Here is a 14196-nt window from a genome sequence, read left to right as displayed (position 1 = left end):
GGCCCTGCCGGGCCCTAACTAAATTAGAATAATGTAAAAAAAGAATTACAGCCAGTCGTTATCGTTCATATACTTATCAAACGTTTTGTCTAAACTTTTATTTACTGCTTCTACGACGTCTGAAGATAACCCATCCCAAAGGCTAACCAACCACTTAAATAATTGAAACTACTTTAGCTATAAACGACTCTTACTCTTCCGTAAGTCATACCTGTGTCCCATAGTTCTACTATTTTCATTGGCAAATATAGAAAAAACAATCATGCATCAGCACAATAACAACTCCACTTTCAACCTCAAACAGTTTGATCAGACCAATACAACTCGTTTTATGAAGAGAAAACAGTTTGATAAATTTCAGCATCTCCACGTATGACAAAACGTTTTCTTTTCTTTTAATGTACTTTTTAAATCTACAGAACATCTTTTCTTATATATCCTTTTTGATATTTTCATTTGTTGTTTTACCAACTTTTTGAGCTTACCAGTTAATTTAAATTTTTTTAAATTTATGACGGTTTTAGTAAATCTTATCTCTTAAACTGTTTGTGAGCCAACCTGTTTATTGTTTCCTTGCAGCTACCCTTTTCATTTTATGAGGAATATATTTACCTTGAAATATATTGAAAAATTTACCTTTAAAAAGTTACATATCTGATCAGTGTCGCCAAATACCTCAGTTGACCAATTCAGAACAGATTATTCTTGTTGCATCCTTTCAATTTTTATTTTGAATTATGACCCAAATATCGTTGTTATTTATCTCTATTTACAACAAAACATTGCACCTGATAGAGCACCTATCATATCCATCCAGATGTTCCACAAATTCCATAATCATTTCTGTATTTGAAGTTAAGAATAAATTTAACATAGCTTTGTTTCAATAGGTTCCTTGACTAATTGCTTAAGAAACTCAACAGTTTCCAAAGGCATTTCTCCCTCATGGTTTGACTGTGATATTACCCAATAAATATGTTCTATTATGATTTCATTAAGAGCTGAAATCTTAATTTGATTGTAAAGATTCTTACTATATTCATCAGTACTATTGTTTCAGTTATTCCCATTATTTCAAAAACCTTTTATTCCTACCAGTGGCATAAAGTAATCTATTTTAAGTTTTATATTTTGAGCATTATAATAATAACAATGAAGCTTATTAGTAATTATAATTCCTATTTCCTACAATAATCATGTCTCCTTTTATTTTCTTTCAATTTAATTTCTCCTGGTCCTCGTTACTATCTAGTCCATTTCTAAATATTCTATTAAAGCCCAGTAAGTTGCCATAGGAAACAAGTCTGCTCCTATCCTATTGAAATGTAACCATCTAGTCAATGTGTTCATCCTTACATACAGATTTCAGCTAAGCACTTAGCCCTAGTGACCTATGTATAACTTCATCTTACAGTCAGTTTTGCAGAGTATCCCCAACAAAAATTAGTTCATGGCTTTTCTTTATTCACAACATTGGTTATTGTCCTCCTCTTTGGAGTAATCACCTATGGCTGATAGCATACTTATCTTCTACATCTTTCTCTGACCCTTTGGTTTTCCTTCCATCCAACGTTTCCTCATCTGCATAAACCAAAGGCTGAAATTTATTATTTAACAAAACAGACTTATTATAAATAATTTCATTACTTTTCACTCTAATAATACTCTTTCTGCTTTCTTGAAAGTTATTGTCAGCTGATGTATCCCTTGCATGTAAAAGCTTAAGTTCCTTCTGAAATTGCACTTCTATTTCCTACAGTGTGTTCTTCTCTTTATCTATTACCTCTACTTTATTAGGATAGACTTTAATTTCTCCTCCATCTTACATACTGTGTATAAAATTGCATATCTTTATTACTAGCTTCCTTAAAAGTATAGGGGCGACTCACATTCCTAAATAAAATCAATGACACATTGTACTCGTTACATCTAACAAACTGTGAACACTTTACTCCTACTAGTCTTCACCACTGGATTTATACTTGTGATTTGAAAATAAGTAGTCAGTACCAAATGTCAGTATTCTATTTTTTTAACACTGTTACTGTTAAGACAAATGTTTAAGAAACAATTGCCCGGCATTACCAGGTGGTTAAGGCTCTTGACTTGTAATCTGAGGGTCACAGGTTTGAATCCCCCGTCTCACTAAACATGTTCGTTGTTTCAACCGTGGGGGCATTATAAGTGACCGTTAATCCCACAATTCATTGATAAATGAGTAGCCCAAATATGATAAGCGTATTTTTTTGTTTCATTTATGATAATTTCGAGCTTCATTTCTTGGCGACTAAAATAATTTTAGGTGGTCTGTCTAACTCTTTCATATTATGTGCTATAGCTGTATAATTCGTACCTTCTTTGTAAACAAAGAATTGACAGACTTCATCAAATAAATTACAATTAGGTTCCATGACCTCTTTTGAAAAACAAAACAAGTGTGTATTTGATGAATCTTTTTTCTGATACTAACGACAAAAGTATTTACGTGCTGGTAGAAATTATCAAAGATATCGTTTGTTTACTATTCTTTGATTCATTCTCTTTTAAAATTTAGCAGACTTACAAAATTTGTCACAACCACTACAAACTAGGGGTTCAACTCTCAAGCCTTCATCATTTTTACAAACATTAAAATAATCAGAAGAATTATGCTTGTTTAAATGCTCAAATGCGTTGTCACATTGTGAACAGTAATGACTTTAACCGAGGAAAATTTTCAATGATGTTACAACATTGAAAGATGAACTCGTACCACAAGTATATTTTTCTTAACGTGAAGAGCCTCAACGTGCTACACGATTAAAATTTCCATTTGACCTGAAAATGATCTAGGAAGGTTGAAACGTTGTTCTCTCCTTTTCAATAAAAGTGTTAATACCCATACCAGCCATTCCGAGATACATTTTTACTTCAAGTGGGTTTCTGGTCATCAATAAATGTTTGAAATGTATTTAGGATGTTTTAGAGATTATGTAAATAATGTTTGAGATTATGAGGATGAGAAACAGTTCTCTTAATCCTAACATGAAATCCCTTTATATTTAGACTAGTAACGAAACAGACACTATTTTCGCAAACACATTTCTAGTAAAAATATTTCATTAAACAATCTGTAATCTTTAGTAAAAGTATAACAAATTTTGTAAAAATACATATGCTATATCAAAGGTTATAGCACAAACACTTAATGCGTGGAAAAGTGTAGATGAATTTGTGTATGTTATGCCAAGCCCATAGTGAAAGGGTTAACTAAGTTCGTGACCCCAAATTGACCTTTTTTGTGTCCATTCAATAACTTATATGTTTTGTTCATCTCTACTAAATAACAAAAACTTTCAGCAGTCATCAGGAACCATTTTTTGACAAAAATACAGAATTTTTTATGAAGTATTTTCAATAAGTATTTCTCCATTAACATATGGAGTCAAAGTGTTGGCTGCTTGGAGTGCAAAATGATCTTTATGTTAAAATTAGAAAGTACTTCTATTTGTCTGAAAAAATCTGACCTTGACTGACCTTGTGATCACTAAATAAAAAAATCAATATATACTTAAATTACATTTTTCTTTCTAAAATAACTTCAGATTGTAACATGAAACATTTCTTTATTCTAAATAGCTTGAAATGTACAACAGTATATATCTGTTTATACTTATAGTTTTATTGTCCTTTTGTATCATATTTAACTGATATTCTCACCATAAAATTTGTAATTTACTTGGTAAATATGAAGATCAAATTTACCCTACTGAATCACATAAGACTGCTTATAAGTTGCTTGCAAGCATACCTCATAAAAATTTATTATTTCTTATTTTATGTAAGCTAACTTAAAATGGTTATAATCAGCTAAGCTCATTGATGTGTTTGCAAGGGAATAAAGTTTGAACTTCAAGTGAAAATAGACAATTCTCAATACAGAAAACAATTTATCTCATTTCATAGATTAAAACCTTCACTTCCTATTGAATATAAAAATATAGTATTAAACACAGAGAAAATTAACGGCACTTCTGAAAAACAGGATTTGATGGGTCAGTGTGAATGTGGGATATGATTTCCTATTTTGTAGCACTGTAACTAAATAAAATTGAAAGCTATAAAAATTATTCTTTGCCTGAACACTGTTAATATCATAAGCAATTTATTTCAAATTTAATATTTCTTGGAGGGATTGTAAATGCATTAGAGAAGAGGGATGTCAAGAAGAAAAGTCACAATTCTTGTACTGATGTTGCCTTGTAAAGTTAAGGAGTGAAACCTGATGTGCTACTAAAATTTGGATTATTAACTATGTTTCGATGACAAACTTATTCATATACCATAAGAAAATAGTTCAATTAAATTTAAATGTAATTCACTAAAACACCATGACATTCACAGAAAAAAAATTAAACATGGGTGGAAATATACACAACAGAAAAGTTAAAAGGTCTCTTTTCCTAGTAATTAGTCAGGAACTTAATAATAAATTATAATACAAGCAAGTCCTGATATCTGACTTTGGATCTGACTATTCAATAAATACACCTGATAGCCACACACACTTAACATCTTGAAACAGAGATCTCAAGTGATGAAAATTACAAAGAAAGAAAATGATTACTTAATAGACACACAATCACAGTACTACATATTATGCTGTGTTTAAAATATGTTTCTCTGTAAATGACTACTTTTCTATCTAGTTCAATCTAGCAATTTTACTTGACATTGAGGTTAGTCTTGCAAAAATCTTTGATAATCTAAAACAAGACATTTCTTTCTCTTCAAAGCTCATACAAATGCAAAAATAACAGCATTTGCAAAATATGAAATGCCAAAGGTAAAGAAACTGTAGGTGCCCAAAACCCTTTAATTGTCTCTCAACTACAGAATTAGCATACAACTTCAAGGTCATTCTAAAGCTGTGAAAAAAAATCTTCAGAAAAATATGTGGATGTCTTAGAAATATTAAATGGAGAAATGTACCTGTGTTAATTGATAATATGTGTTTGTTTGTTTAGAATTAAGCACAAAGCTACACAATAGACTATCTGTGCTCTGCCAACCATGGGTACTGAAACCTGGTATTTAGTGTGATTCTGCAGATGTACTGCTGTTCCATTGGGAGACATGTTTGTGAATTTGTTTACTGTCCATATACCTTTCCCACAGTTTTGAAGATAGCAAAACAAAATGTTTTGAGTAAAATTCTGGTTAACTCAAGTAGGGTCATTATCTATATAGTATAGCCACCCCCACCCCCATCACTAAGAGGAGGTAAAATGCACCACAAGGTTAAATCAGGTAAAATAGTGGTCTAGCAGCAGGTGTTTTAGGGATCTCTAACTTAAATCTGGCATTAGATTTTGTATTCCTAGTCCCCTCATTGATTTATATGACCTTCACAAGTTAAAGGTGCAAAATGTGGGGTATGTACTGAAGGATCATGGGTGAATGTCCTAACAATATTTTTTCATTGGTCTCTTCTTCAAGTAAGATACAAATACACCTGGAGATAATGGAAGAATTTCTAGTATACTGGAGTCTAAAAATCATGAGCGGACTTTAGAGCACAACAGTACAGACCAAATATTCTATGCTTGTTCTAAAACTAAGCTAAGCTCACTTTATGGATTTGTTGAATCTTCTTGAATTATTCCTGTAGATGATCTGTTAAAAAGTGATTCTTCAACAGGACAACTGTTTTTGAACACTAAGTGCAACTTTTTTAATTCACTCTAAGTTTCATTTTATACGATCTTCACAATTTGCTGAAAGATAAAATATGATTGTCAAAAAAATGAAAATCTAATTTTCAATAAAAATGAGATAAACCTGGTATGTATTTCAGTTTTATTCATGAAATATAAACGATACATTAACAGATCATTATTCGAAAAAATTCTATTCCATTCTTCTTATATAAAAACAATTACAGTATTGTTCCAGTCTTTACTAATAAAACATTGATTGGTTGGTTGATTTAGTATTTTATGGCACAAAGCAGCTAGGCTATCTGTGCCAAACATCTGGTGAAAGGTAAAGTAAATGTAGTAAATTTCATAAAAGGAAATTAAGGTAAAACAAATTAGAGTTTAAAAACATAAATAGCATAAAACCAATGTTGACATCTAGTCTACAACGTTAAGAGAGAAACTACAGTAAGTGAAGTCGTAAAGGACTTTCTGTTGCATAATGGTCATTATAATAACCCATCAGGAAGACTAACAGGTAAGTACAAGAACCACTATCAGTCACCCGAAGTTGGCCTTTCCAGTCCCGGTTTAGAGCTACGAGTAGGAATGGTGAGAGCCATTGTAATTGACACAATGTGGGTCCATTTCACACTCATACGCATCCTGGTCCTTGCCACCACAACGAGCACATTTCAGGGAACCACAACATGACGTCTTTGTCATAATTTGTGATCGAATACAACTGAAACCAGCATGCATGGAACTGGTCCAATTGACTGACTCGATAATGAAAAAGGAATACTTAATAAAATTCAAAATCTATCATATGTATGTATAAAAACATTGCAAGCTTTTAGGAGAACATAAAAGTCTGTTATGCACGAAAACTAAATGAGTTACAAAGATATGTCTGCAAATTGATGATATCTGTTTTGACTTAACATATCAAAGCAAAAGTCAATATTCATGTGAAAAATAAAGTTTCTTTTTTGTCAATGTATAATCTTCATATTGTATTTGAACAGTCTTTGAAATGCACACCTAAAGTTTTAAGTATAATAAGTAATAAAGTATAAAATAAACACATATTTAATAACTGACATCAGATACACAATACTATGTTGAATGGTACTCTCTAAAATGTCAAAAACATGAGCTTTGACATTTACACATACAAATAGGCTTAATATGAAAACAATTACAGGAATGAAGACAATATTTAAAAATACTATAACAAACTTCTAAGACTGTGACTTATGTCAATGTCTTTTAAGCTTTCCACTAAATTATGTTGTTCATGTTCATCAGTACATAAGTTACATTTAAATCATATTATCACAGAAGCATAAATTATTCCTCATGTAACTAGTTGATAATCTTTATCCAGTAATATCTAAACTTTGCTTTTATTCATCTCTAAAGCTGTTCTCTATTAGTATCTCTTACCCTTTTATGGTCTTGCACCATATGATGAGACTTGAAATGTGTAGTAATTTCTTCAAATACAAAAATAAACCATAAAAAAAACAAGAGTTGGTTAATTGTATTCTTAATGGATGACAGTTTCTTAACAAATAAGAACCTATACCTTGAGATGAACAGAAAATTCCTAACATATTGATAAGTGTGGAATTTTATTGATAAAGGTGCTTTATTCCATGGAGCTGTTATACACACCACATATCTACTCATTGAAAAATATACAACTTAACACTGTAACAACAGTAAAGAGAAATAAACAGGATTACAAATTTTGACTGTTTAATATATTCTAATTACATATACCAAAAATGAAGATTCATAAAAAATTATTTGCAGTGAAAGAAACAACAACAGGAAGTGACTGTGTAAAACAAATTAAGTGTGTATTTTATCTACCAATTTTTGGGTCACCACAGCAAGTGCTTTGAGGTGAAGGTGATAAAATAAGTTCATTGCTCACTCAATACAAAACCACCTTGCTTATTCATACTTCAGGAGTTTTTTTACACAGTAAGAGTCACAGTCCAGTCATGATAAAAATGTTTTTTTAACAAGGTATAACAAATCAGAAGTACATAAAATGGAAATCCTCAGTAAAATTGCTTACTATTCAAAATTGTGACAGCAATGTAATACTGTGGTTTGACATAACAATAATGCACATATATAATCCTCAAAACTCTTATCTAGTCAATATAATTATTTGTCATATTTCATGTAAGTGTGATGTTACTGATACAGCTTGTTCAAAAGAACGAGATTCAACATGAAGATACCACAGACAAGAAGCTGCATAAATCTGGATAGCTTGTATGGAAACAGAAAAATGTCAGGATGTGAAGGTGGTGAAGTCTGAAGGTACATTCATCTGAATAACAAGTAAAAGCAAGCTGTTGGAAATGCTGAACAAAATCTTCCAAAGACACAACAACTTGAGAAAATAAGTTACAAAAGCAAGAGGCCATAAGTCCTGGCTCTGAGGCAGAAAATGTAGAACAGAGCCAACCATGTCATGCACAATAACGGTAATACTGCATATAATAAAATAACTCAAACAGGAAACTAATCTTGCATTATATTATTTACAAGCCCAATACCAGATTGACTGAACTAACTTCATTTACCCCCCATACTTTTAAAAACAAACATTAAAAATGTTAAAATTACTTCAGTAAAGACAAAGTTAACACTTTCTTCAAGATTTAACGTGAAATATTAATGCACATCCTAACACAAAAAAGAAACTAATTTTCTAGTATATGATTTGATTTGCAACACCAAACTGACAGCTATGATCTGGAAACAAATAAAACAAAATTTTAAAAATAATTTAACATCATAAAAATATTTTGTGAAAATACAGGTAAACATCGATATAAAACGAATCGATAAAGCATGATAATCAGTTGGGAGCGATGGGGTCTTAGGCCCCAAATTTTTTGGGGTTTCTACAGAGGCTGCCTCTTAATATTACCACTGCTTAATGTAATCAGCCAGTTAATGTGATCAAAAATCAAAAACCAAATCCACTTCAATCAAACTGCGAAGAGGATGGAACCAAGGAGGAAGACAACAGACACTTTTGGAGGCTTTTGAAAGAAAGAAGACTACTGAGTAACTATAAATTTGTGCATTTCAACTTGTTTTATGTGCTTACTATATTTTATTATTAAATTTTTTGAAAAATCCGTTTTTTGTTTCAGTACTGAATTCGTATTTTAAACTTTGCCATGACATTTTTTTATCTGGTAATTATTTGACTTCAGTTTGTACTTAGATTTTAATAATTAGTAAATAAATTATCAAAATTAATTACTATATGTATTAACTTTTAAAATTGAACTAATTTTAATCAGCGTCTAATTGTAAAAACGATCACATGATTGCTCTGACGGAACTACTTTTAGAATATCAGCCCCCATCAAAGTAATGAATTCGATAAATTTCTTTAGAATTCTGCTTTTTACATTTAATTTCAGTCTTAAAATTGAGTTTAATAAATAAAAAAAATGCTATATCATTGGTGTAAGTAGTTTTGTTTGTTTTTCTTTATTTCACTACAAAACGCGTAAATTTTGCATTATCGCTCACCCCGAGGGTCAAAAAAATATATAATCAAATCGGTATAAGGCGCAATCAGATACAACGCGGTTGAATTTTTTGGACCCCAACTAGCGCCTTATATCGATGTTTGACTGTATTTAGCCTAGATTTCATTTATATACACACACATATATTTTTCTTCTTTTAACTGTGAAAGAAGTCTTAAGACTGACTTCACACTAGTTTTAGCACTCAATTTTTATTTATTTTATGGGGTTATGAGTAGATGTTAGATGATTTTAATGAGCTCCTTTCATCATAATTTTGAAATATTAATATCTGATTCAAAAAATCAACAACTATTAAAACTACTGTAATAGCAGTTAATATAACATAATTTATTTCAAAACAACCATGTATATACATATAACAAAAGAAAAGAATCTTAACCTTTGTAAGTAACAAACTTCTAAGTCTTAAAATAAATATGAGTCAAGTTATCATTCAATTTACTACTTGTCATTAAATTATACCAGTTTCATGGAATTTTGCCTTTTGCTTCTAATGCTGGTCAAGGACAAATACTAAAGAAACAAAGCTAAACATTTTTATCCTTAACTATACATCATACATATGACATTTTTAGTTGTTTTATTCAACCATAGCAAACATGTATTTCAATGCAAAAAACATGTAATTATGGAAATGTTTAATATTTGCTTAAATATTGTTGTTTCTTTATATTAAACTACAGAAATATGCACTAAAAATATTGCAGATTAGTTGTTACAAATAACATTACAACTAAATGTAAGCTTGTTATATATATACCTATGTGTATTATAAATAAACTGATTTGAACTCTGTTATAGATAAGTTTAATGTATTAATATCAGATTAAGTAAATGAGGCCTTCTGACTTTCAAGAACGAAATTAATACAACATCATAATTATATAACTATCATAAGCAAATTTGTATATATCATCTTGCATATTTAAATTTGTAGTAATTTTAGTTAAATATGTTTTATTTGGGGGTCATCTGCATCAATGATCATCAGATTTATTGAGTAACAACAGGTAATCTCTGATATTTTGACAAAAGACTACTATAAACTTGAATTTAATGTCAGATGGTAGATCTATTATAGTTTTATATTTATCATATCATGATACGTAAGCCACAGTAAGACAAATACATTGCAACACACAAAATCTGTACTACATCTCTAATTAAATGATGTGAAACAAATATTTTTAATCAACACACACAACTATTTTAACAAAAGCACATTTGTGATAAATATTAAGTCATTTACTTGAATTTAACACAGTTCAACCATTCCATCCAAAGACAAAAACATTAAAAATGTTAAATTTACAACAATAAAGATGAGACTAACAATTCCTTTCACAGGTTTTCTCTGCACTTTCTGCAAGTTGACCTCCTCATAATGTCAGCATATGTACAAAGACATGTTAATTCCACTCCACTCCTATGTCACTGACATATATTTTAATCAGCTTACACAAATTTTTATTTTTGTGAAAGTGTGCTCAACCACATTCTTCTACACGGCCAAAAAAAACCAAAATATTTCCACAATACCAAACTAAAGAGCATCAAATGCCTTCAAATTTGAGGTGTTGGAATTTCATTTTAATATAAGCATTTTCAAATACACTGAAAATATATTGGTGACAAATATGTGACAATTCACACATAATTTTCTCATTCAAAAGAATATAGTGACTGTAAGTGTTCTGATATGGTATTCTTTGTCAGCTTAAACTATCCTTGTTCTTTCTTTACATTCACTTTTGAATATCCTAAAGTAAATGCTACAAAAGGGGACATAAAGCAGGTATGTTGCCCTCTTTATACAAATGTTTTCACTTCCCACTAGCTTCAAGACTTTCACCTCAGCTCATGTTTATACATAACATTGCTGCATACTAATAAGTACATGAAAATCCTCCACTATATGAAGTGTGAGTCATTTACAGCACAGCTCACTCCCTCTGAATTCAACCATCATTGTAACTGCAAGAAATGATGCACTAAATGAAGGGTGAGAAGTGTGAAAGGAAGTATCTATAAGAAATACATTTCAGTCCATGTAAATGTTGAATGTTAAATTCTATTCACATACAGCTGGAATCCAGCACTGAAATAGTGAATAGATCAAAAAGCAAAATTTACTTATGTAAATCCCCTTCAGGAAGCACTCAAAATGAACCAATAGCATGGGACACCATATACAATGGAATAGTATACAGACATACTCATGGAAGACCACACCTTGAAGGTATCAAGATACACTCTCCCGTTTATAAAAAGTTCCCAAAAAGACTCGAAATAAGCACTGTCCAGAATCTAAACTGGCTCACACAAATGCTACATGTATAGTGTCGCTAGGTATGTCACACTGCACGTGGTTGATAAACTCCACTAATATCAAAGCAGCATTGGGAATGTGTCATACAGGCCACAGTAAATGGGTCCTCATGATCTTCACTTGAAATACAATGAGTCAGAATGAAAATCCATCAAACAAAGTGCAAATTAATGTTACACTCTACATTACATTTTCACATTGCCTATCGGGATATACCCTGTGCAATTTTCAACTTAGAATTAAAATTCAGAAGAATTACTCTATATTCCAAATGAAATGCTTCCTGTAAATTTATGGACAACATTTAGAAATATATCCTGTGATAAACTAATTTTTCCAAATTTGTTTCCAATGTTACACAATCCAATTACTTTTATAATGAAAAACGGAGACAAGAAATTCATGATGTATAATAAGTGTGACACAAAGTTATTTGATCCAATTGTCATGCTTTCCTGATATGATATGTACTGAACTCTCAAACTAGCTAAGTATCCTTTGTTAAATGCACCTGTTTTAAAAATTCCCATTAAAATCCTTTTCCCTCCATATCCACTAACAGAAACCCAAATGGATTTAATCTCTTTTATGTTACCTATGATATCGTCAACATCAACACACTGTAACTAACAATTAACATATAAAACCACTCTTCCTTCTGTAACACTGTATTTCAAAAGAGCTTATTTTATCAAAATCATATGTTTCTGTAATTCCTATTATATCAAAATTATACATTCATACCAGTGCTTTAAAGTCATATACTTTATCTCACACTCCTAGCATTACAACAGTAACAATCAAGTCTATCCTTTTCTACTGCTTCTGTACTAACTTACCATGCTAAATTTTTCATTTCCTCTTATTCTTTTTGTGTTTAGTTTTTTCTGGTCCTCACCACTGTTTAGTTTTAGTTTAAAACCTCCCTCATAGCTGAGTTAATAGTCTTAGAAAACAAACCAGCTGCTACAGTATTTAAATGCAAACCACCCATTCCAAAATAGCTCCCTTCTTCCTCCAAACTGATCCAAACAAGCCCAATCAGCATGCTCATCCTTACAATTCACATACTAAATCACAAACCTATCATCTAACCCTTGTGATCTACTTATAACTTCATTTACACGGTTAATTCTTGGTCGTACCTTAACAAAGAGTAATGGTCTGTTTCCTTGAACATAAATGCCTTTAATAATCCATTGCACTTATCAGTTATCTCCTCTGACCTACCTTTACCTATTTCATTAGCCTCTGTGCATACCATGAAAAAAAAAAACACTTCATCTCTGAGAGCCCCTTTATCTTATCTCCTGTTATGTCACTGTTAGTTACACTCTCCACCTGTTCTCCCAAGTAACATAATCTAATTCTTTTCTCCTTACTTACCCAGCAGATTATTTATCCATATGTCACCTATCGATAAATCACCTGCAACTTCCACATCCTTCTATTTTCATTCTTTCAGTTTATATACATAAGCCAAATGCTGAAATTTGTTGCTCAACATAATAGGCTCATTACAATTAAATTCATTACTTTTTTACTCTGATACCAAGAACACTGTTTTTATCTTCTTGAAAGTCATTGTCATCTGATATATCCCTTGCATATAAAAACTTACGCTCCCTCTGAATCTTGCTTCCATTTCCACGGTGTACAATTCTCTTCATTGCTCGCAACTTCTCCAACCTAAAATGCTATACAAAATCGTACATCTTTGTTACGTGTTTACTTAAGAAAAAAGTACGTATGAGCCCGGCATGGCCAGATGGATAAGACACTTGGCTCGTAATCTGAGGGTTGCGGGTTTGAATCCATATCACACTAAACATGCTCGCCATTTCAGTCGTGGGGTGTTGTAGTGTAACGTTAATCCCACTTTTCCTTTGATAAATAAACAGCCCAAGAGTTAGGGTTGGTGACTAGCTTCTCTCTCATCAACTCGCACATTGCTAAATTAGGGACGGCTAACACAGATCGCCCTCATGTAGCTTTGCACGAAATTCAAAAGAAACAAAGTACGTAGCACTCCACGTACGCACATAAAACTCACTAATTGCGCCCATTATACTCAAAATGTTTATTTTATAATCACCACTTTGTCTTCACTAAAGTGATAAAGTTTATCTTTAATCACACAGAACGTACAAGTTATTCTTTTATTAGATTTGACGATATACGCAACGTTACTGTAATTTCGCCTTTAATAACACACCTACATCTAAAACCTGAATTTAAATTAATGGATCGAATTTCATGTAAACAAATTCATTCTTCACAACGAAGACACAGTAAACTAGCTTTGAAACTGTATTTTTATCACATAATGTATTTCTTCTATTTTATGATTCATCACTAACTTGAAATATACCTCAGTATAAGGTTGCACATTATTGTGTTCTGTTTACCTATTTTTTACAGTTTTATTTAATTTTTTTATTCAGTTTATTTGGCACCACAAAATACCCTCAACTGTCCTTGTGGATACATGTTAAGGGAAATAATGTCTGTAAGTTGTGAAGAAGGATTTACTTTGGTTTTTATTCTTTTCACCTATTTATGTAAACATTTCAGGCACACAATCTTTTTT

General features: G+C 31.2%; 1 long non-coding RNA gene across 1 annotated transcript; it reads right to left on the bottom strand.

Annotated features, from left to right (window-relative positions):
* Positions 1-5824: 5824 nt before the first annotated feature.
* Positions 5825-13216, bottom strand: LOC143253605 (uncharacterized). The gene is made up of 2 exons (XR_013029730.1): positions 12993-13216; positions 5825-8031 (listed from the first exon to the last, which is right to left on the bottom strand). It is a non-coding gene; the product is annotated as an uncharacterized LOC143253605 (long non-coding RNA).
* Between the last annotated feature and the right edge of the window lie 980 nt (positions 13217-14196).

The sequence above is a fragment of the Tachypleus tridentatus genome, chromosome 6, assembly GCF_004210375.1.
Source record: "Tachypleus tridentatus isolate NWPU-2018 chromosome 6, ASM421037v1, whole genome shotgun sequence".
Taxonomy (NCBI): Eukaryota; Metazoa; Arthropoda; class Merostomata; order Xiphosura; family Limulidae; genus Tachypleus; species Tachypleus tridentatus.
This window is presented reverse-complemented; position numbering and strand designations above follow the sequence as displayed.